The following is a 22,009-nucleotide window of genomic DNA, read 5'->3' as shown; positions in this document are numbered from 1 at the left end:
TCTGGAAATGACCTGAAGGCACACAACACCAATAGCAACAACAACAGCTTCTACAGTCATCATAGAGAGATAGTAACGAGAGGCATTTCTGTCAGTTACATATAATGTATGTATAGAAGAAAAAAAATAAAAATTAATTAAAATTAAGTTAAAAATTAAATGTATCACAAATGTGCATGTTGTGTTTGAGATTGGCAAGGGGTTTTCTATAGTCTTTGTTGACTTAAAGCATGTTTTAAAATTAATTTGATACACATTTTAATATGATCCAAATGTAAAATGGCATTCACTGTTGTACTTAGCAGTAGTGAATGACTGAGGATGGTGCAATATCGCTGCTTTGCAGCATTTTAATTTTTGTATACTTTTTATCATGTTTTTATCATGTTTTTATCATGTTTTAATTGTTTTGTTTTTATAGTATATTTGTTGCTGGCCCTCGTGGCAGAATGTAAGCTGCTCTGAGTCCCCTCGGGGAGAAGGGCGGGGTATAAATGCATGTAATAAATAAATAAATAAATAAATACTTATGACATAGAAATGGCACTTGCTTGGGCAGTCTGCTCTACTGTCATTTCTAGGATTGCCAGAGAAGGCTCCTGTGTCTTTACTGGTTGTGAAGAAGCAGGGATTTCATCAGGTGTTGCTTGTTGCCTGGTTCAATGGCAAGCAGCATCTACTACTGGTCCAAAGAGCTGCAGTCAGGTTGCTCACTGGGGTGGCTGCAGGGAGAGGACAATCCCCCGTTGAAGCAGTTTGTTTCCAGGCACCATTCAAAGTGATGGTATGACCTTTAAAGCCCTAAATGGTTCAGATCCAGGCCATTTGCCTGATCACATCCCCTGATTTGTTTTAACATTAATGATGTTTAATAATGTTTTAATATTTGTATATTTTAAATTGTATTGTAATGCTTTTAATTGTGAGCCATTTTGAGTCTCCATATGGAGAGAAAAAGCAGGATATAAATAAACACAATCATGATCATCATCATCATGCCAAAATTCATTCTTCTAGGTGAAGATTAGAGATATAGGAACCCTCTCCAATTTTTAGTCTGTCAGTCTTACTTGTCATTAAAACTATATAGTTCTATAAAGGTGCCAGCTTTTGGAAGTGAGTTTCTCAACATGGTTTCCATAAATGCTTCTCCTGCTACTCTTGAGGATCCCTGCTTCTCCTGATTTCAAAGTTCCTTTTAAAATAATTGTAAGAATGTGAGCTGAGAAAGGGAGGAGAAGGGAGAAAAGATCTACTACATCATCTGAGCTTCTGAGGCATTTATAGAAAATAAAAATAGAGACTGAAGACCAGCATTTTGTTTTTAACAGTCCTCAGCCAACAAGGAAATATGGGAAAGATAATCTGGTTTTGTGGGAATTAGAAGCAAGGCAATTTCCCCTGCTTGTATGTCTTTTTCGGCATAGTATTAGTTTGCCTTCTGTGAAATTGATATTATATTTTGTTTTATGGGGTCAAACATACATTTGGAATTTGTGATTCAGACTCCACCTAAGCTTTATGAGTTTCTTAGCCAGGTTCCTTGTCTCTGGGTTTTAACAGCTTACTGTTGGAGAAATTAATGGGTTTAAAAGTGTGTCTTAGGTTTGGGAGGCTGACTTAGATTTTTGATCATTTTATTTGAGAATTTCCTTTGATTCTCATCAGATTGACCTTTGTGCAGTGAGTATTTTGGGATTTTCCACATCACAGACATAGCCTGTTCTTGCAATTCCATTTGTTCCCTTTATCCCTCCAAAAGTTGAGTAAGTCTAATACGGTCTAGTATAGATGACTGATCTCAGAGGAATGGTTCTTAGTACAAGTTGAGTGCCCCATATCTATCTGAAATGCTTAGGCCAGAAGTGTTTTGGATTTCTGTCATTTTCTGATTTTAGAATGTCTTGGAGATGGAACCCAAGTCTCAACACAAAATTCATATACACTTTATGCACATAGCCCGATGATAATTTTATGCATTTTTAAAAATCATTTTGTGCATGAAATAAAGTTTGTGTATATTGAGCCACCGAAAGGAAAGGTGTAACTATCTCAGCCACTTATTTTAGATTTTGGAATTCCAGATAAGAGATGCTCAACTTGTATGCAATTTCTAAAGGAGAGATATACACTATCTTCCTCTCAGACTTTTGGCTATGGAGAAAGAAAGGCTTTTTTGTGTATTCACAAATATACCAATTGAGCAGAGTTCTGAATTTGAAACATTTTCCTAATTTTAAATTCTTGCTAAAATGTAACATCGTCTGCCTTTGGAGTTGCAGCTGAATTTTACCCCTTGAGATCTTGTACATCTTGTTTCCAAGGCTTCCTTTTGCCTTTTATACATTTCATAAACATTTTCTTAATTCTTCCTTCTTTTGGCAGGCTGTAGGCCTTGTAACAAAATTTCATGCTGTGTCCTCCAGCAACTTGAAAGCCATTAAACCAAAAGTAACAATTTTAGGCTTCTATCATATAATTAGAAATTACATGTGGACTTAGAATTGAGGGATACAAGAGAAGAGTGCTTTGAGAGATTAATTCTTAAAATATAAATTAAGAACTGAGTTATTAACTGAAATAATATGAAGTGGGTTACTCTTTTTCCCCCTGACCTTTGCAAAGTTTACCCTAGTCAATTATTACAGCGAAGCAGGGAATCGACAAATTGCTTTGAATCAGTCAGATCCAAACTGGGTTTAAGTTTGCATAGGAATGATTAAAACATTCATTAAAAATAAGCTATACCACACACAGAATAGTTTTGCAAAACATCAGGACACAGTAGACCTTGAAATGGAAGAAGACAACCTGGAAGTTTTGCTGCTCGTAAATATGAAACTGCTTCAGTTGTATTTCTGAATAAAAGGAAAATAGAAGCAAAACCTTGTTAGTAAATAATAAACAGGTGCATTTTAAGTGTCACTCCAGCCAGCCAGATAGATAGATAGATAGATAGATAGATAGATAGATAGATAGATAGATAGATAGATAGATGATAGATAGATGATAGACAGATAGATAGATAGGAGATAGTTTGGATAGCACAGGGAAGAGGTAACACCCCTGTAAGCATTTGTTTTGCTGTCTGTGCCCCTTTTTAGAAGATTTCATTTCACTTTCTGTCCCTATGATAATTGCATTTTGAAAAACATGGCTTGATGTAGAAACAAGGAGACACCTTTTCCCTGTGATAACTCTTCCAGGAGTGAATTTCCTTTCCAAGTGTTAGGTTTCTTCAATTTCTTGTTTTTTCACCCACATGCTAACTATGAGTCATTTGTAAGTTGGATGCTGCTTAGACTGTTTCCTTACTAAACAGGTTTCACATTTGTTTGTTTGGATTTGTAGGTTATCTCACAAAATTGGTACAAACAAAAAAGTAAAAAAAAAAAATCTCAACATCCTAAAAAGTGGATAATGTTTTAACTTACTCATTTTATGATCTTTTGTTGTTTATTTGTTCAGTCACTTCCGACTCTTTGTGACCTTATGGACCAACCCATGCCAGAGCTCCCTGTCGGCCATAACCATATAGATTTTATTATCTATACCCACAGATTTTATAAGTGTCATACATGAAACTGTGCAGGTTGATTCCATATCATGGACTTTCTACGCTTAATGTTTTGAATCTTTGGTCTTAATGTTAACGCCTTTTTAAAACCCCTCTGTTTGTAATGTTTTAAAGCTTTACATCCTGGTCTGTGACCATAATAATAAAATTCATTCATTCCTATGAAAAAGATTTCATCGTATGAAAACATTTTTTTTTCATATGATGAAACTTAATCCTGACTTTTTAAAATGAGAAAAAACATGTCAGTCCTACTCCTGTGTATAATGGTAGAGGAAGGATTGACAGAGTCAGTAGCTCCTCAACTTCACAGGTGGACAACATTGTAAAAGCTGTATCTCCAGTGCTTTATTGGAATAGCTAAATATTAAGGCCTATCCTTTGAAGCAATGAAGATATTGAAATAGATTGAGATTTCCCATGCCTTGAGTTAGTCATTAATCAGTTATTAATTGTAAGGTTGAAGTCAATGCTACTTAATAACAATATTTTAAAATACAATTAGTATATGTGGGGAAATTGTAAAGGGTAACTTTCCTATTTCTATTTTAAATATTTATTAACAGCAAATAAGTGCTCTAAAAGCATAACTTATATGTGCTTTTAAAAATATCTAATTCACTCTGCAACAAATCACAGGCTGAAATGGATTCAGAATTTATTAGAATAACCAGGAGGCGTGGTGGCACAATGGGTTAAACCCTTGTGCTGGCTGAACTGCTGACCTGAAGGTTGCTGGTTCAAATCCAGGAGATGGGGTGAGCTCCCGTCTGTCAGCTCTAGCTTGTGGGGGCATGAGAGAAGCCTCACAGAAGGATGGTAACACATCCGGGCATCCCTTGGGCAATATCTGTGTAGACGGCCAATTCTCTCACACCAATCCTGGAGTGTGTTCTCAAGTAACTTCTGATACATTACAAAAAACCAGGATTGTGTAAAGAACGCTTTAGTAAATAAGTGAGGGGATTTCATACAGTTCATTTAAGTGATTCTCATTCTTGTATCCTGACAGAGACCAGCTTTGAAAAGTTCATGGTTTGACTAGAGTCAGTTTCTCCATCATGTGCTGAGTAGTACAGGAGAAAATTAAAACACTGATCACATTGTTCAGAATGCAAAGAAGGTTGAAAACATAACATACGGTGAAACCATAATGAAAATAATAGATTTTTGACATTCAGGATATGGGGAGAGCAAGCCTCCCCCCCTCCCAACTTTCCCTATTCCACTTTTGTGGCTACATTGTAGAAGGGAGGATTAGGGCCTATCCAGACAGGCCCTATATCTCAGGAGCTGATCCCAGGTTTTTTTGTTTTGTTTTGTTTTAAACTGGATTATATGAAACTGCACTGGGATAAATAGAAAACCTAGGATCAGATCCTAGGATATAGGGCCTGTCTGGAAGGGCCCTTAGTCTTTCTCAGAACATTTATCCAACCTTGTCTTTGCTGTTCACCACACGAACCTTTTGTTCTGTTCAGGTTTTACAGTGATCTGGTTGATTCTTTAAAAAGAGATCTAGAAGACATGTACTGTCTTGCCAAATGGTAAATACACTTTTACTTTTCCCTACCTGAGACTGGTGACCAACTACAGAGGCATGAGAATTGAGTTCAAGTACTGAACTTGATGTAGGGAAACTTGGCTCAGATCTCTGTCTAACTATGAAGCAATGTGGATAATTCAAGGTCAGTTATCTCACTGAATTGTGTTGAAGATAAATAGAAATGCCACTCTGAACTTCTTGGCCTAAATCCAATTGTTAATCCCAAACAGAGTAGATCCATTAAATGAATTAGAACTTGATAAGTTAGTTCTTATGTAAGTTCCATGGATGGGTCTGTTGCAGCTGAGATTAATAGTATGATTTAGGCCAGGGGTCCTCAAACTTTTGAAGTGGAGGGCCGGTTCATGGTCCCTCAGACTCTTGAGGGGCCAAATTATCATTTGAAAAAAAATACGAAAAAATTCCTATGCACACTGCACATGTTTTATTTGTAGTGCAAAAAACTCCCAACAACAATTATTATTTTTTATTTACTACATTTATATCCCACCCTCTCTCACCCCGAAGGGGAGTCAGAGCGGCTTACAAGTTGTATGTACATACAATAAATTATATTATTAGCATAGCACAATATTAGCATTATATATTACTATATTGTACTATACCACTATATGGTAATATTATTAGTAATATTAAATTTAATATATAATGTATAATTAATATTATATTGCATTATTATTAGTATAATTATATTGTATGATATTATAATATTATTAATAATATAATATGTATACACAATCTATATATATAAAAGAGTGATGGCATCACGGCAGCGGACAAAACAACAAAAGTAAACACCCCACAACCTTGAAAATTGACAGCACAACCCCTCATCCATGCCTCTAGGTTGATACAACAAAAAGAAAAGGAAAATAAAGTCCTAATTAGAGGGAGAGGAATAATTGTTTTTTTCCAATTGCTGCCAGTTAGAAGGCTAAGCTCCACTCACTTGGTCTCCTAGCAACCCACTCAGCCCAGGGGACCCTTTACCTTAACTACCACCAATTCCTCAATACTCTATTTCCCATACCACCATACTTCGCCACAGCAACGCGTGGCCGGACACAGCTAGTATATTATATTATTACCATAGCACAATATTGGTAAATGAAAGAACAATACAATATTTAAAAATAAAAACAATTTTAACCAACATAAACCTATCAGGATTTCAATGGGAAGTGTGGGCCTGCTTCTGGCCAATGAGATAGTCAAGTTAAGTAGGATTGTTATTGTTGTGTGCCTTCAAGTCATTTCAGACTTTGGGTGAGCCTAAGTCTAAAACTGAGGGCGGGAGCCAGGTAAATGACCCTGGAGGGCCACATCCGGCCCCCGGGCCTTAGTTTGGAGACCCCTGATTTAGGCTCTAGAAAGAAGGTTTGGATAAAATTAGAGTTTAAAGACTTCTGTAGATTTCTTGCTTCCTTTCCTATTACCATCAAAGTTTGATTGGCTGGGATGTAAAATGGAATATTTCCAGTGTGACATCTATTGAATAGATCATGGTCCTTTATAGAAAAGCAAAATGTAAAAAATGGGAAATAACTAAGGTAAATTCTGGATATGCTTATATTCATATATTCCAATAAATGCAATATTCCTCAATAGTTGTGCTCATTTCCTTAAACGGATACTGGCAAAGCAAGAATAGCATAAGCCACTGTGGTGGCTCTTCTGTAAACAGTTCCATTGCAGCTTGGATTGGCTGTGCCTGGCCACATGTCTTTATATACTGTAATATTATAAATGAATGCAGTACACCCATGCTATACATTCCAAGCCCTATGTGGAAATGCAAAATCTGAGATCATAAGAAACTCTAGTGAAATGAATTATATCCAGCCCAAGCATATCATAGAATCATGCTGGTGGATTTAGAGAATGTGTAGACAAAACATCTTTCTTGCATTTCTAGGGACTCTAGTGTGAGTCTAGGGTTGGCTTCCAGGGGATCCATGGCACAAAAATATGCTGGAGTGCCTGGAAAATTCATAAAGAGAATGCCTGTCTAGCATTTTTAGGTCTTCCAGCACAACTTTATTGTCAACTTCCAGCAGAAGCTTTCAATAGAACCATGTTGGATGATCTAGAACAGTGGTTCCAACCTTTGGTCCTCCAGTTGTTTTGAACTTCAACTTCCAAAAATCCCAGCCAATCTCATGGATACAGGACTCATACTGTATCAAAACCAGTATTTTTGCTTTCCTTGCCTGTGTAGTGGCTTTGAAGACACCACATTTAGCACAGGTGACACTTCAGCTGGTTGTTTCTATGTCTTCGTTCAAAGCATATGGAATGAAACTATATACAGCACTCAGTTCAAAGTGTATTGTCCAGTTATTTTATTAACTACCAATCAGGGGAAGTACTGTTGATTCTTGTGCAAGATACAAGCAGATATACTGCTGTTATAAATAATGTTCTGAGTAAAGGGTAATTCAATTACACTATGTAACAAAATTTGAAAAAAAAATCTGTTCCTGGTTTGAAAGTGTTATTTCCTGTTTAATTGTGTGGTATTTACTTTGAAAGTAGTTGTTATACTCCAGAAATTTTATTTTTGTGGCTGCCATTTTTAACCTTTCAATGTGCCATTTTAAACCTTTCATATGCCATTTTTAACCTTTTGTGCAGACCGCCAAAACAAAGTTTATGCAGTTTAAGAAACTTTTCCCCATGTTTTTATGATAGAACCAATTAGCAAATAATGTTTATAACCAAGGAACAAAAATCTGTTACAGACAGAATAATAGATCCATAAAGTCAAAGAGGGTCTTGTAAGCTTTTCTGCTCAATGTTCAGTCTAGATGTAAAGCATCGCCAGCAAGTAACTGTTCAGTGTTAATCCAAAGACTGCACTTCCTCTGGAATGAATTCTCCTGCTTCGTTAATATTCAGCCAAAACTGAACCTCTAGTCACTTAAATGGACCAGATAAAAAAAAGGAATATAGCTGAATACTCTGTGGAGTAGCAAAAAATCACCAAGGGTGCATCATGAGAGTTGTAATTTTAGCCTTTTCTGCCAAAGATTGCTGGCTTGCCTCACCAAATGATAGTTGTGTCAGTTAAAGTGGTGTCAAACTGGATCAATTCTACAGTGTAGATGTACCCTAAGAGTTCATCCAGGAAGACCCTGCCCATTCCCGATGTTACCAGTTAACAGGCATTGTGCCACTGTACCATTTGTTCTCCCATTATTATTATTTTGGCAGGAAGCAAAAAGAAAACAAACCCCAATGTTAAGAAATGGTGGGAAAATCAGAGTTACAAGCAGACGACACTACTTTCTGAACCCTTAGTTAAATTCTACAGACAAAGCAGTCTGATTGGATAAAGGAAACCTCATCTGAATACATCCTAAGAAGCGGCACTTTGGAAATGCTTATTTGACCCTGAATACATGTCTTAGGAGGCTTAGCTTTTCTAGATCTAAAAGGGGTATCTGAAATAAACTGTAGTACCTGACACAAGTCAAGTATAGCTTTAGGTCAAACATTGTTTATAATACCATCAACATCTTTTTTGAACAATTGTAAAGGATTTTATTTTTTTTTAAGCCGGAATAATTCCATTCTCCTACCAATCTCTTTTCCATTAGGACTACTTTGTAATATGCAAGCTGAATATTGCTGCCAAATTTTGTAGAGAGTTTCTCCATTTGCTGTGAGCATCATCTACATAATATGTGGGGTTTTCCCACACTGGACAGTTTACTGAATGCCGAAGCCACACAGAATGCTCAGAGACAGAGTCACCATCCTTTTCAACGCAGAGGAGAAAAAGATCCCCTGCAGTTAACAGAAAACAACTTTACAAAATGGTTCTCATTTGGATAGCTGCAGAATCCTCTCTAAATCTTGGGGATTTAGCCAGCGAACATATTGGTTCCAGCAGACTATGTAAAGTTAATTAAGGATGATTAATGGAGCATTTTCCTTCCAATGATATCTGTGACAGAACAAAGCTGTCTCAGGCTTGTCAAGCAGAATTTGAGTTGAATGAGTATTTATGTGATCAGATCTGAAGGGCTGCCTCTTGACAGAGTAAGGATTCATCAATCAATTGCACCGGCTTGCAGTGGTGGGAAATTGGTCTATCAGCATAGCTATACCCCCATCCCCCTTTTTTTCATTCTATCATCCCTCCGGCTACAATGCATCTTTAACTCGCACCTCTGACCACCTTAAGAGCTATCAGAGAGAAGTAAAAGCAAGAGCTAAAACATCTATTATGGGGAGGGGGGTGATTTCTCAGCTGTACTCATACAATTGATTACTTTGAAGCAGAAGCCCTGCAAAAACGATACATGCCCATTTAATAAATTAATTGCTTTGCATTCAAAGTTCGGCTTTTGAGCCTGGATTTTTTTTGCCTTTGGAATGCTAATCCCTCTAACAAGGAACTGGCTTCAGTATTAATTATTGGTTCCATGCCAGATTGGCCACTTGATCAGAATCAGTACGAGATCTTCATTTAAACTCCATAGTGTTTATTATTGTTATTTACTGTAGAATCATAGAATCACAGCACCATCCAGTCCAATTATATTCTTCCATGCAAACCTCTCCCAACATCGAAGTGTCTGTTTAGAAAACTCTAGAGAAGGAAGCTTCACCATGCTCTGAGGAAATATATATTCCACTGCTAAACAGCTCTTAAGCTCAGGAAGATCCTGTTAATACTTCGGTGGAATCTCTTTTCCTGCAATTTGAATCCAATCCATAGATTATTTATACAACAAAATTGGTTAAAAGATAAGGGAGCATCATAAAAGATACAGGGCAAGTGGGGAGACTTTTTAAAAAGTTAAATTTGGAATAAAATAAAACACACACACCAGACTTTTGCTTATTCCCATGGCAATTTTAAAGCTTATGTTGTCACATGGAGGTGAGTTATATTTTACACTTAACAAATGAAAGAATGTTCTGTGTAACAATGGAGACAACTACAACAGCAGGCTGTGTCCAGTGGTTTGCCTTCTACTGACATATAGTTCTTTGATAAAACAGGTTTCTGGTGAGCTAAAGGGGGGGAAGGGTCTTGCTTATTTCCTATATCATTACCAGGCCCTCTATCCCAGTGCCATCATCTGCTGCAGAGAAAAATATAGCAAGTGGTTTAGGCAACTGCAGAAGAAAGGTTTTTTAAAAATAAATTCACAAAAATGCCTTCTTATAGGGAAAAAACCAGATTGTTGCTGCGTGCCTTCAGGTTGCTTCCAGCCTAAAGTAACCCTAAGGTGAACCTATCACAAGGTGTTTTTGATTAGATTTGTTCAGAAGAGGTTTGCCCTTGCCTTCTTCTAAGACTGAAACTGTGTGAACTGCCCAAGGTTATCCAGTGGGCTTCATGACTGAGCAGGAATTCAAGCCTCTTGAACTGCCATGGCTCAATACTATGGAATCGTGGGAGTTGTCATTGATGAGGCAATGACACTTTATGGCAAAGAAGACCAAAGACTTGTAAAAGTTCAACTCCCATGAGTCTATAGCATTCAGTTACAGTGATATCAAACTGCATTAATTCTAATATGTGTGTGTGTTTGTGTTTGTATTTGTGTGTGTGTGTGTGTGTGTGTATGTGTGTGTGTATATATATATATATATATATATATATATATATATATATATATGCCCCGGTTGCGCAGTGTGTGAAAGCACTGAGCTGCTGAACTTGCTGACTGAAAGGTTGCAGGTTTGAATCTGGAGAACGGAGTGAGCACTTGCTGTTAGCTCCAGCTTCTGCCAACCTAGCAGTTAAAAACATGCAAATGTGAGTAGATCAATAGGTACTGCTCTGGCGGGAAGGTAACGGCGCTCCATGCAGTCATGCTGGCCACATGACCTTGGAGGTGTCTACGGACAGTGTCGGCTTAGAAATGGAGATGAACACCAACCCCCAGAGTCGGACACGACTGGACTTAACGTCAGGGGAAACCTTTACCTTTATATATATAAAGTATATATATATACTGCAAGTCGCTTCTGATGTGAGAGAACTGGCCATCTGCAAGGATGTTGCCCAGGGGATGCCCGGATGTTTTTTTAAAAAAATATTTTACCATCCTTGTGGGAGGCTTCTCTCATGTCCCAGTATGGAGCTGACAGGGAGAGCTCATTCACGCTATCACCAGGTTGGATTCGAACTGGCAACCTTCAGGTCAGCAATCCAACCTACAAGTCAGCAGTCCTGCTGGCACAAGGGTTGAACCCATTGCGCCATGAGGCTCCTTCTATCGTATATAGTAGATGCTTTCTCTGGCTATTTCTGGCAGTTTAAGTCAAAATCCAGTGTTTATACCTCAATATGCAAATTATGTAACTAATGGTATGTATTCTGGAGGTTTTCTCCTTATGAAGATTGCCGAACATAATTTTCCCTTCCAGATTGCTAACAATGAGAGCACCTCTTGGAGTGTACGCGCCACAAGCAATCTCAGATTGTCTAAATATTTAACCAATGTTATTTCAAAGAATTTCATTATTTATCTTCTTGATGGTTTATGTTATATCACATTCTCTTTCTCTCTCCCTTTTGTCTCAGTGCAGTTGTGGTTTATCATGAAACAGTACATCTGCAACCAGGGCCAAATTGGACCTGTCTCAAAAGATGCGTTCGGATATCGTAAACATGACAAAAGATAGATTACATTGAGTCTTTCTCCATGTTTAACCATTTTAATACGTTTCCTATGCACAAGAGGCTCTAGATTTACTTTAATATATGTTAGCACTTAGGCACATGGTTAGGAACATGACTCGGGTCTTAACCTATTCGTAAATAAATGAGGAGCTTCCTGTCTGAGTACAAGAAAGAGGGAGAATTTATGTCAAACAATCAGGAATTTAATACATGGTGCTCTATTAGGATGTCCACTTTGTGTACATACTCTTAAAGGCATGATTACGAATAACTTCACTTCGTATAAACAATGTGACTGAAGAAATTACTCACAGATACAACAAAAAGGGAAAGAAAGGTAGGATAGTTTGAGCTGCGGCCAATAAGAGAATTACTTTCCCTGAAAAGGTTAAAAATCATCACATCCATTTTGGGTGCCATAATATTTGTCTTTGAAGGTTTAGTTTTCTTCAGAAACCAAGAGGAAGATGTTGCACTGGGGAATATTTTAGTGACCTAGGTCCATAGTTGTATCTTAGATCCAACACTTTAGCCGACAACTTTGGTTTGAATGTCAGACAAAATCTCTACAGCGAACAGATATTTACATCACTGTAAAAAGAGCTTTCTCTTCTTTGATGGAAAGAAAAGAGTAATTCTACCGCATGGGCCCCTACTTTTTCCACTGATGTTGGCAGAAAGAGAAAGTTCTCAGTATCAGAAGAACTAGGCACATATCAAATTATTTTCTACAACTTCATTTAAAAGAAAGCAATTCAAGCAAAGTTGTCTCTTCACATTTATGGCCTTGATTTTTGAGGATTTGATCATTCACAGATTTGATTAAAATGTTCTCTTTTGAAATCTCTGGGTCCTCCAGTGTGACATTATGCTCCACTTCTTCTGGTCAAGCAGGCGGACCTAGTTTTAGATATTTTAGGACAAACACTTCCAGAAATCCCAGCCAGTTTACCAGCTGTTAGGACTTCTAGGGTTTGAAGGCCAAAAACATCTGGGGACTCCAGGTTGAGAATCACTGCTCTAGGTTCTCAAATGTGATCCTGTGGTCAGCTTCCATCAGAAGTTGACCATAAACTCATGCTGGAAGACCTAGAAATTCCTGGAGCAATATTCTCCCAGGTTAAAAAATAGCAATTTTATTATTTGTGATTTTTTTTTCACTTTCGTGGGGAACTTGTGCCCCCAAACTCAGCAAATAACCTTTTTCACTTCATCCACTTCCACTTAAAAGTTTTCTACTTTTAAGGGGAAAGATGTGTGTCATATAAATTGAGGATCATGTGATGAATGACTGCAGAAGTCAGGCATTTATTGATACCTAATGCAATCCATTCTGAAACATATGGGCGCTTTTTCAAGCACTCTCTATATAAGTACTATACCCACAAAATGCAAATACAATTTAATATGAGTCTATTTCTCAGGTAATGATTTATAGCTAAGTGCAATTGGCTGATCCACCAAAATAATCAGGCATTAATAGAAGTTAGACATAACAAAGCAGGCCTTTATGGGAATGAAGTGTTGTTACTTTTAAAAATATGACCAATGAAACAGCATTCTCATATTATTGCTATCATAATATTTTTAAAATTGCTTATTCCATTGTTAAAAAATGTAACTTTTCTGATAGGTAAATAGTAGTTTATGGGGTTCTTATGCTTGTTTCAATATAATATCTGATATTAGCTGGTATGTAAATCACAGTAATGAATGAGAGAGGCATAGGATTTTTAAAAATAAAGATTTCACCTAAAGTCAAACCCCACATGGGAGTCAATTCCATGTAGGAAGCTGCATGCATTTTGTATGTAGACTGCTATATGTGAGAGACATAGAGTATTTAAACTACAGTGTTTGAAGTTTGGAAATATGCAAATAGGATGCAAGAGTACATGCCTTGCACTCACAGTTGGAGTGACGATATTATTGTAACATGGCTGATTTGATGTTGTGTTGAGTGTTTCTCCACCAAGTGAAGCGTTTTGCTGTCCAAATGTATGAGCTGAAGAATTGTCTTCTCCATTTGAACATTGTTAGAAGAGAAATACATTCCACCTAGTGGTTTCTAATTCAGGGAATTTTTCTTGGAATAAATCCCAAAGGGGTTTGAATTAATTATTATTTTATTCCATTCCTATGATTTTGGAGGGAATCAGTCAGAGCTGAAGTTTGCTGGATAATGTCTTTGGACTTTATCACATAGAAATACCAAACCAACACTGAAGCAGAACCATCATCGTTAGTGATGAATCTTATTACAGAACATCATGTGCAACCCACTGCAAGTCTGCCATTTACCCATGACAAATCCATCCCCTGGTATTGATGAGAAAAACCCATAGTCCCTGATAATGCCATAATCCCTCAGTTTACATTGTGTACTGATCCCAATCTGCTTCTGTTCTGAAGTGGAATTGGCCTTGTCTCCCACTCTTCTCCTTTACCATTTGCTGTAATTGATCAAGTATTTTTTTTAAAAAACAAAAACAAAAACTTCACTACAATTGCAAAGTTGCTTTTAATTTTTTTATTATTATTATTATTATTATTATTATTATTATTATTATTATTTCATAGAATCATAGAATAATAGAGTTGGAAGAGACCTCATGGGCCATCCAGTCCAACCCCCTGCCAAGAAGCAGGAAATCACATTCAAAGCAGCCCCGACAGATGGCCATCCAGCCTCTGCTTAAAAGCCCCCAAAGAAGGAGCCTCCACCACACTCCAGGGCAAAGAGTTCCACTGCAGAACAGCTCTCACAGTTAAGAAATTCTTCCTGATGTTCAGGTGGAATCTCCTTTCCTGTAGTTTGAAGCCATTGTTCCACATCCTAGTCTCCAGGGCAGCAGTAAAACAAGCTTGCTCCCTCCTCCCTAGGACTTCCCCTCACATATTTATACATGGCTATCATGTCTCCTCTCAGCCTTCTCTTCTGCAGGCTAAACATGCCCATCTCTTTAAGCCACGCCTCATAGGGCTTGTTCTCCAGATCCTTGATCATTTTAGTCGCCCTCCTCTGGACACATTCCAGCTTGTCAACATCTCCCTTCAACTGTGGTGCCCAGAAACGGATACAGTGTGATTCTAGGTGTGGCCTGTTCAAGGCAGAATAGAGGGGTAGCATGACTTCCCTGGATCTAGACACTATACTCCTATTGATGCAGGCCAAAATCCCGTTGGCTTTTTTCGGTGCCGCATCACATTGTAGGCTCATGTTTAACTTGTTGTCCATGAGGACTGCAAGATCTTTTTCACACGTACTGCTGTCGAGCCAGGCGTCCCCCATTCTGTATCTTTGCATTCCATTTTTTCTGCCTAAGTGAAGTATCAGTGGACCTACACACTATCTTGCACAAAAGGGACCCTGTCAATCCTCAAAGGAAACAGGTTTTAGTAGTAGGTGACTCCCTCCTCAGAGGAACAGAAGCCATCATTTCTAGACCGGATGGAATGGCTCGAGAAATATGCTGCCTCCCTGGGGCAAAAATACACCATATCACTCAGAGGCTCACCAGGCTCCTAAACCCCCATCACTCCCCCCCCCCTTATGTTGATTCATGTGGGAACCAACAATACTGCTAGGCATCACAAACGATTTTTGAGCTCTCGGAACAAAGCTAAAACTGTGTAATATACATGTGATCTTTTCATCCCTCCTCCCCGTTGTAGGACACGGCTCTACAAGTGCCAGAAAAATAGTACAGGTCAATAACTGGCTCAGAACATGGTGTCGGGAGGAGCGTTTTGGCTTCCTTGACCATGGTCTACTCTTCCAGGAGGATGGCCTACTGACAAGTGATGGGGTGCATCTCACACAAGTAGGAAAACACCTTTTTGCACACAGACTCACAAACCTCATCAGGCGCACTTTAAACTAGATCCACTGGGGGAGGGGAACAACAGCCTTGCGAACAGTATTTTACCCACAACCACGGGGAACCGCCAAAAGGCTAAATGGAGGGCTGCACAAATACAGCAAGGACCAGTTACCGAGGGCACAATAATCCCAAATAAACAGCTCGGGGGAAAGTCACCGGGGCTTACATGTCTTTACACTAATGCACAAAGCATGGGAAAGAAGCAAGACGAACTCCAACTTTTAGCACAACACCACATGATGTCATAAGCATCACTGAAACCTGGTGGGATGACTCCCGTCAATGGAATGTAGCCATTGATGGCTATAACCTCTTTCAGAGAAATAGAACAAAGGGGAGAGGAGGGGGAGTAGCTTTATATGTCAAAAACAGTTACGTTGCAGAAGAAATGAAAGACTGCAATCCGGGAAACCAGCTTGAAAGCATCTGGGTAAGAATCAAGGTAACCGGGACTCAAAAAGATCTTGTCATGAGTGTCTACTACAAACCTCCGAGCCAGGATGAAGGACTTGATGAAACCTTCTGTCAACAGTTGACCAAACAGGCACAAAGAAAAGATATAGTAGTCATGGGCGATTTCAACTATCCCGATATCTGCTAGAAAACAAACTCGGCCACGAGTGCAAAGTCCAACAAATTCCTAGCTTGTCTTGCAGACAGTTTTATGGTCCAGAAGATAGAAAAGGCAACAAGGGGATCAGCTACTCTTGATATAATCTTAACAAATGTGGAAAACCTGATCAATACAGTTGAAGTGGTCAGATCCTTAGGGACAAGTGGCCATGTGCTCCTGCAGTTTGCCATACAAAGGAAGGCTGAAACTAAGACAAGTCAAACATGCATTCTGGACTTTAAAAGAGCTGACTTCCAAAAAAATGAAGGAAGAACTGAGCGGCATTCCATGGACGCCAATACTAAAAGACAAGGGAGTCCAGGATGGATGCGAGTTTTTCAAAAGTGAAATACTCAAGGCGCAAATGCAAACAGTGCCAACAAAGAAAAAAAATAAGACAAGTGCGAAGAAGCCAGAATGGATGTCCAAAGAACTTCTTACTGGGCTAAGACTCAAAAGAGACATGCACGAGAAGTTGAAAAGGGGAGAAATCACCAAAGAAGAATTCAAACAAATAGCCAACTCCTGTAGGGAAAAGGTTTGCAAGGCTAAAGTGCAAAATGAGCTCAGACTTGCCATGGACATTAAAAACAACAAAAAAGGGCTTTTTTGCTTACGTCGGTAGAAAAAGAAAGAACAAGGAGGCGATAGGGCCTCTGCGAGGAGAAGATGGAATGATGGTGACAGGGGACATGGAAAAGGCAGAACTACTTAATGCCTTCTTTGCCTCGGTCTTCTTACAAAAAGAAAGCTGGCTTCAACTTCAGCAACATGAAATGGACGAAGGATTAGGGAAAATCCAACCCCAAATAAGGAAACAAGTTGTCCAGGAACACCTGGCCACTCTAAATGAATTCAAGTCCCCAGGGCCAGATCAACTACGTCCAAGAGTATTGAAGGAACTAGCTGAAGTTATTTCAGAACCACTAGCAATCATCTTCGAGAGCTCTTGGAGAATGGGAGAAGTCTCAGCAGATTGGAGGAGGGCGAATGTGGTCCCTATCTTCAAGAAGGGAAAAAAGAACGACCCAAACAATTACCGTCCGGTCAGCCTCACGTCGACACCAGGCAAGATTCTGGAAAAGATCATTATGCGATCATCGCTAATAGTCAACACGGATTTACCAAAAACAAGTCATGCCAGACTAATCTTTTTTGGATAGAGTTACAAGCTGGGTCGATACAGGGAACACCATGGATGTAGCGTACCTGGAATCCAGTAAGGCCTTTGACAAAGTCCCCCATGACCTTCTGGCAAACAGACTAGTAAAATGTAGGCCAGACAAAAGTACAGTTAGGTGGATCTGTAATTGGCTAAGCTAACGAACGCAACGTGTGCTCACCAATGTGTCTTCTTCATCCTGGAAAGTTCACAAGTGGAGTGCCGCAGGGTTCCGTCCTGGGCCCGGTTCTGTTCAACATCTTTATTAACGACTTAGACAAAGGGTTAGAAGGCACTATCATCAAGTTTGCAGATGACACCAAACTGGGAGGGATAGCTAACACTCTAGACGACAGGAACAGAATCCAAAATGATCTTAACAGACTAGAGATGGGCTGAAACTAACAAAATGAAGTTCAGCAGGGACAAATGCAAGAAAAACCAAATCTGTAGCAGCGGATTACAAGAGAGTGGAGTTACTTTGCTACCCAATACTACAGTCACGGGGACCATGAATCTGTGAAGTGACACTTGGAGAGGTATGATAGTGAAGGTCACAATACTGCTAAGTTGCTGCTACCCCCGATTGCAGGAATACTGCAGGATAGTGGCTTCATGTGGTCAAATCCTTTATCTTTAGCTTTGCAATACCTTTTGTATCCATTGTGCCACCAAAATGCAATGCAACTAGGAAATTTTCTTTCTTTCTTTCTTTCTTTCTTTCTTTCTTTCTTTCTTTCTTTCTTTCTTTCTTTCTTTCTTTCTTTCTTTCTTTCTTTCTTTCTCTTGGATTGTTTTTCTTCAAATTGCCTTTCCATAAACCAGCTGCTTACATTTAATTTCCACCTGCAAAGGTTCTGTTTTCAATGACAGAAAATGCCATTTATGCAAGGAAAATGCCTCAAGGTGTTGGTTTTTTTTGGAGGCTGAGTTTTATATGTGTACATTTTTCCTACTGACTTGTGAGCGTTCTTCGGAGTGTAACTTTACCTCTTAATAAATAATGAAACAGGGTGGTATGACTGCTTTCTGTTTGGTGGATATTGATTGTTTGCAACCAACATGAAAATGTCGTTTGGGTTCTGTGATTTTCAGAGGACAAGGTATTGAAAGGAAATTAATTATGTTGCTCTCATTGCTTTGTACAACTAGAAAGGGGGCTTCAGGGCACAGGATTTTCCTAATGTCCTCTCCCATAGTCATGCAGGTAGTATAGCCTAAGGTCTTTTTGATAATGGTGGTCAACGAGGCTGGCAGATGAGGAATTCAAGAATAAAGTTGGGTAGAAAAAAATCAGAATAACTTTAATTCATATTCAGGTCCCTTTCACACTACACGACTGTAATACTATGATCCCACTGTAACAGTAATGGTTCCGTCCAGAACTACAGAGAGCTCTAGTGCATCATTAAACTGCAGACCTCAGGATTTCCTACAATAAAGTCAAAGTAGAATCATTGTGCTATACAGGTATAGTGTGAAAGGACCACCAGTGTCAGCTAGAGGTCTGTCTCTGAAAAGAGCTGAATGAGAATACCGTTCGCCATCCACATTTTCGGGTTTTCCTTTTGTGGATTTTATTTAGTCTGGTTTCTCTAGGAAAGTCTAGGTTCTCTAGCACAACTCGGGTCAACTTCTAAGTTTTGCTAAAGTGATGAGGTGGTAGACTCTTCATTTTTTGGAAAACCTTTAACTAGAAATTGAATGGGCATTTCTCAATAATGCTTTAGTTGTGTATTCCCGTATGGCATGAGATTGGACAAGATGGCCCTCATAGTAGCACCCAGTTCTATGATTGTTATGTTAATTATACTATTTTAAAATAAAACATGTAACCAGAAAATCATATAGTGTATTTTTAATACATAAATAAAATAAATAAGCTTAATAGGCCGGAGGGAAGCTCTTACATTACAACGTCATTTTTTTCCCTACAAAAATATGGACATTGTTTGGTGACATACCAGCACTGTTTGTAGAGAAGGTTGTGGCAGTTAAAGTGGAGTAAAACTCTATTAATCGTACAATGTAGATGCACCCTAAGTAATATAGTACAGTGTAGAAGCACCCATTCGCTTTGATAATGCAGGACAGAGTGCATCATGGGGATAAAGCTATATGGTCTATTTTTTGTTGACCCAATAAAGGTATTGCTGTTTTGTAGATTTTGGATGCTGTTGTATTTTGCTGTATAGCCAACATAGCTACCCCTATATATGCTTCCCAGGTAGAAGATCTGACAAGGAGGACTTGTGTGCAAGCTGGGCAGGAGAACGACTGAGCTCCTTTGTGCCAAAATCCATTCTCATTTCCTGTTGGGAACAATCTGGTAGAATTGTGATTATGTCCCTTTTCACTACTCTGTAAACAAAAGCGAGGGTCCTTCATTGAAGTCTTGGCTTGAATTGCCTGTGGGAAAGAACAAAATAGGAATGCCAGCTACTTGTGATATCAAAAACAAATGATAAGAACATTTCACAAGAACTCCTAATCTTGAGATATTTACCTTCATTCTATATCTGTGCCAAGCAGTTGTTCATTGTGGTGCTGTGAGAATCCTCAGGTTCAAGTCTCACCTGTGTTTGCCTTTATCCAAATATTATGTCATCCTCTTCTTCCCTTTCCCATTAAAATTATTTCATCTGCATAGATGCAATGGAAAATACCAAAATGTATAACTCTTCCTTATACTCCTCCTCATCCTCCTTCCTTTAGTTATTTACAGTTATTACACAGATTTTTTTTAATTTATGAATTTGAATTTTTAATCTGGTGTTGTAGTCTCATTTTCCAGTGTAAGTAAATCATAACTTTAGAAATTCTATAGCTTAATGGATGCTTTGAGCAGATTCTTTTGCTTCCACTCTGGCCATAACACCAAGGGGATAGCAAGAGGTACCATTTCCATTTTTTTTTTGGTAATAGGTAAAGAAAATATTCAGTTATGAAATTAGGAGAACGGACATGGGGACTGAATATCATCAGATTGTACAGTAGTTACTTGGAAAACTTGATTGTTAGGGCTTCCCTAGATTCTGACAGACTGCTACTAAGCCCACAGTTTCCTTTTGCCAGGAAACATCAGTTAATAGAAAAGGTTTGATAATATGTAAAAAACTGAATTTTGTGTGTGGCAGAAGGTATACATGACTGAGGCTTGATAGGCTAAAAGCCAGTATATTGTTGCTAAGTGGCCAAACAAGACACCATTGGCCATGTATGACAAAACTTCCCAAGGAGACAGCATGGCATTTGTAGACCATCTGCATATGATGGCCTTTCCTTGTGGTTGGTGTATATACTAGTATTAAGTGTTCGGGCTGGATTACTGAAATGTGTTTTACAGAGCATTGCCCTTGAGGTCATCCCAGCATCTTTGGGTTTTCCAAAATACTGGAAGGAGTAGGGATATTATTATTATGTGTCTTCAAGTCATTTCTGACTTCTGGAAAATTTACCACTGAGGTTTTCTGGGGCTAAGAGTGTATGATTTTCCTAGAGTTATCCAGTGAGTTTTCATGGCAGGAATTCAAACCCTGGTCTCCAGAGTCTAGGGATCTTATCACATGAAAGCAGGGGAAAGCGGAAGGAACAGTCTTCTTTCATTCCCTATTGTCAAGGTATCCTTGCCTTTTCCCGCTTTTCTCCAGTTTCTGTTGGTTGGAGTCGAGTAGCACCCAACTCCTGGAAATTATAGTCTTCCTATCATTTCCTTACACTGCCACAATAGAAGTCCACTAGCAACCACCAGAAGTGGTCTTGTGTCATGTGATGACCTCCGGAGGACTCTATTTTGGCAGCACAGAGAAACTGAGAGAAGACTGCATGGGATGAAGTCCTTAGTCCAACATTCAAACAACTCCAGAATGTTTTGACAACCTCTTTTTAACTGTGTTTGTTACAATCTTTTTTGGTAATTGTTGGTTTTGCTTTTGGATCTCTAAATGTATTAGTGATGTGATAATGGATCATATGGAATCTTATAAAAATATTTACATAAATGGATAGCATGAAGCCAGGATAACCTTGGGATTGCTAGTTTCTTTATTAAACTGGAAGTTAATTCTGTCCTCCTAGATTTTGTTACCACTGGAGAACTGGTAAGTGATGTCTACCAGACTTTCAGTTTGCCTAGGGAGAGTGACTTGACCAACTTGAGCAGCAGATGATTTGAGTGCATTGAACATTACTCTAATTTGGCCTTTTGATGTCTTTTGAGGTTCAGCACTTTTTCTTTGTAGAATATTAATGTTTTATGATTTTCTGTTTTGTGATTTGTCGTATCTGTTTTAGTAAAAGTCACCTTTATGACATTTTGGTATAAAAAGAAAGGAGAAAAGTTATTTAAACAATACATCTAATGAGTGAAAGTTGGAAGAGAAGACCTTTTTTTAGTGACAGGTTTTTGACATTTAGGTTGCATACTTTTTTCTTTTGAGTGAAACATTTAAAATTTTAGGTGTGAATTGCAGTTGTATGATTCAGATGTTAGTACATTTAACTATCCAGTTGCTTCTTTTTAATTAGAAAATAAATACAACTGTTGCTTAGTAAGCTTGG

At 38.5% G+C, this 22,009-nt stretch overlaps 1 protein-coding gene across 9 annotated transcripts in view; it reads left to right on the top strand.

Moving 5' to 3' along the window:
* Positions 1 to 22,009, top strand: part of mecom (MDS1 and EVI1 complex locus) — a 569,027-nt gene that overhangs the window by 434,833 nt on the left and 112,185 nt on the right. The window lies entirely within an intron of this gene.

The sequence above is a fragment of the Anolis carolinensis genome, chromosome 3, assembly GCF_035594765.1.
Source record: "Anolis carolinensis isolate JA03-04 chromosome 3, rAnoCar3.1.pri, whole genome shotgun sequence".
NCBI classification, from domain to species: domain Eukaryota; kingdom Metazoa; phylum Chordata; class Lepidosauria; order Squamata; family Dactyloidae; genus Anolis; species Anolis carolinensis.
This window is presented reverse-complemented; position numbering and strand designations above follow the sequence as displayed.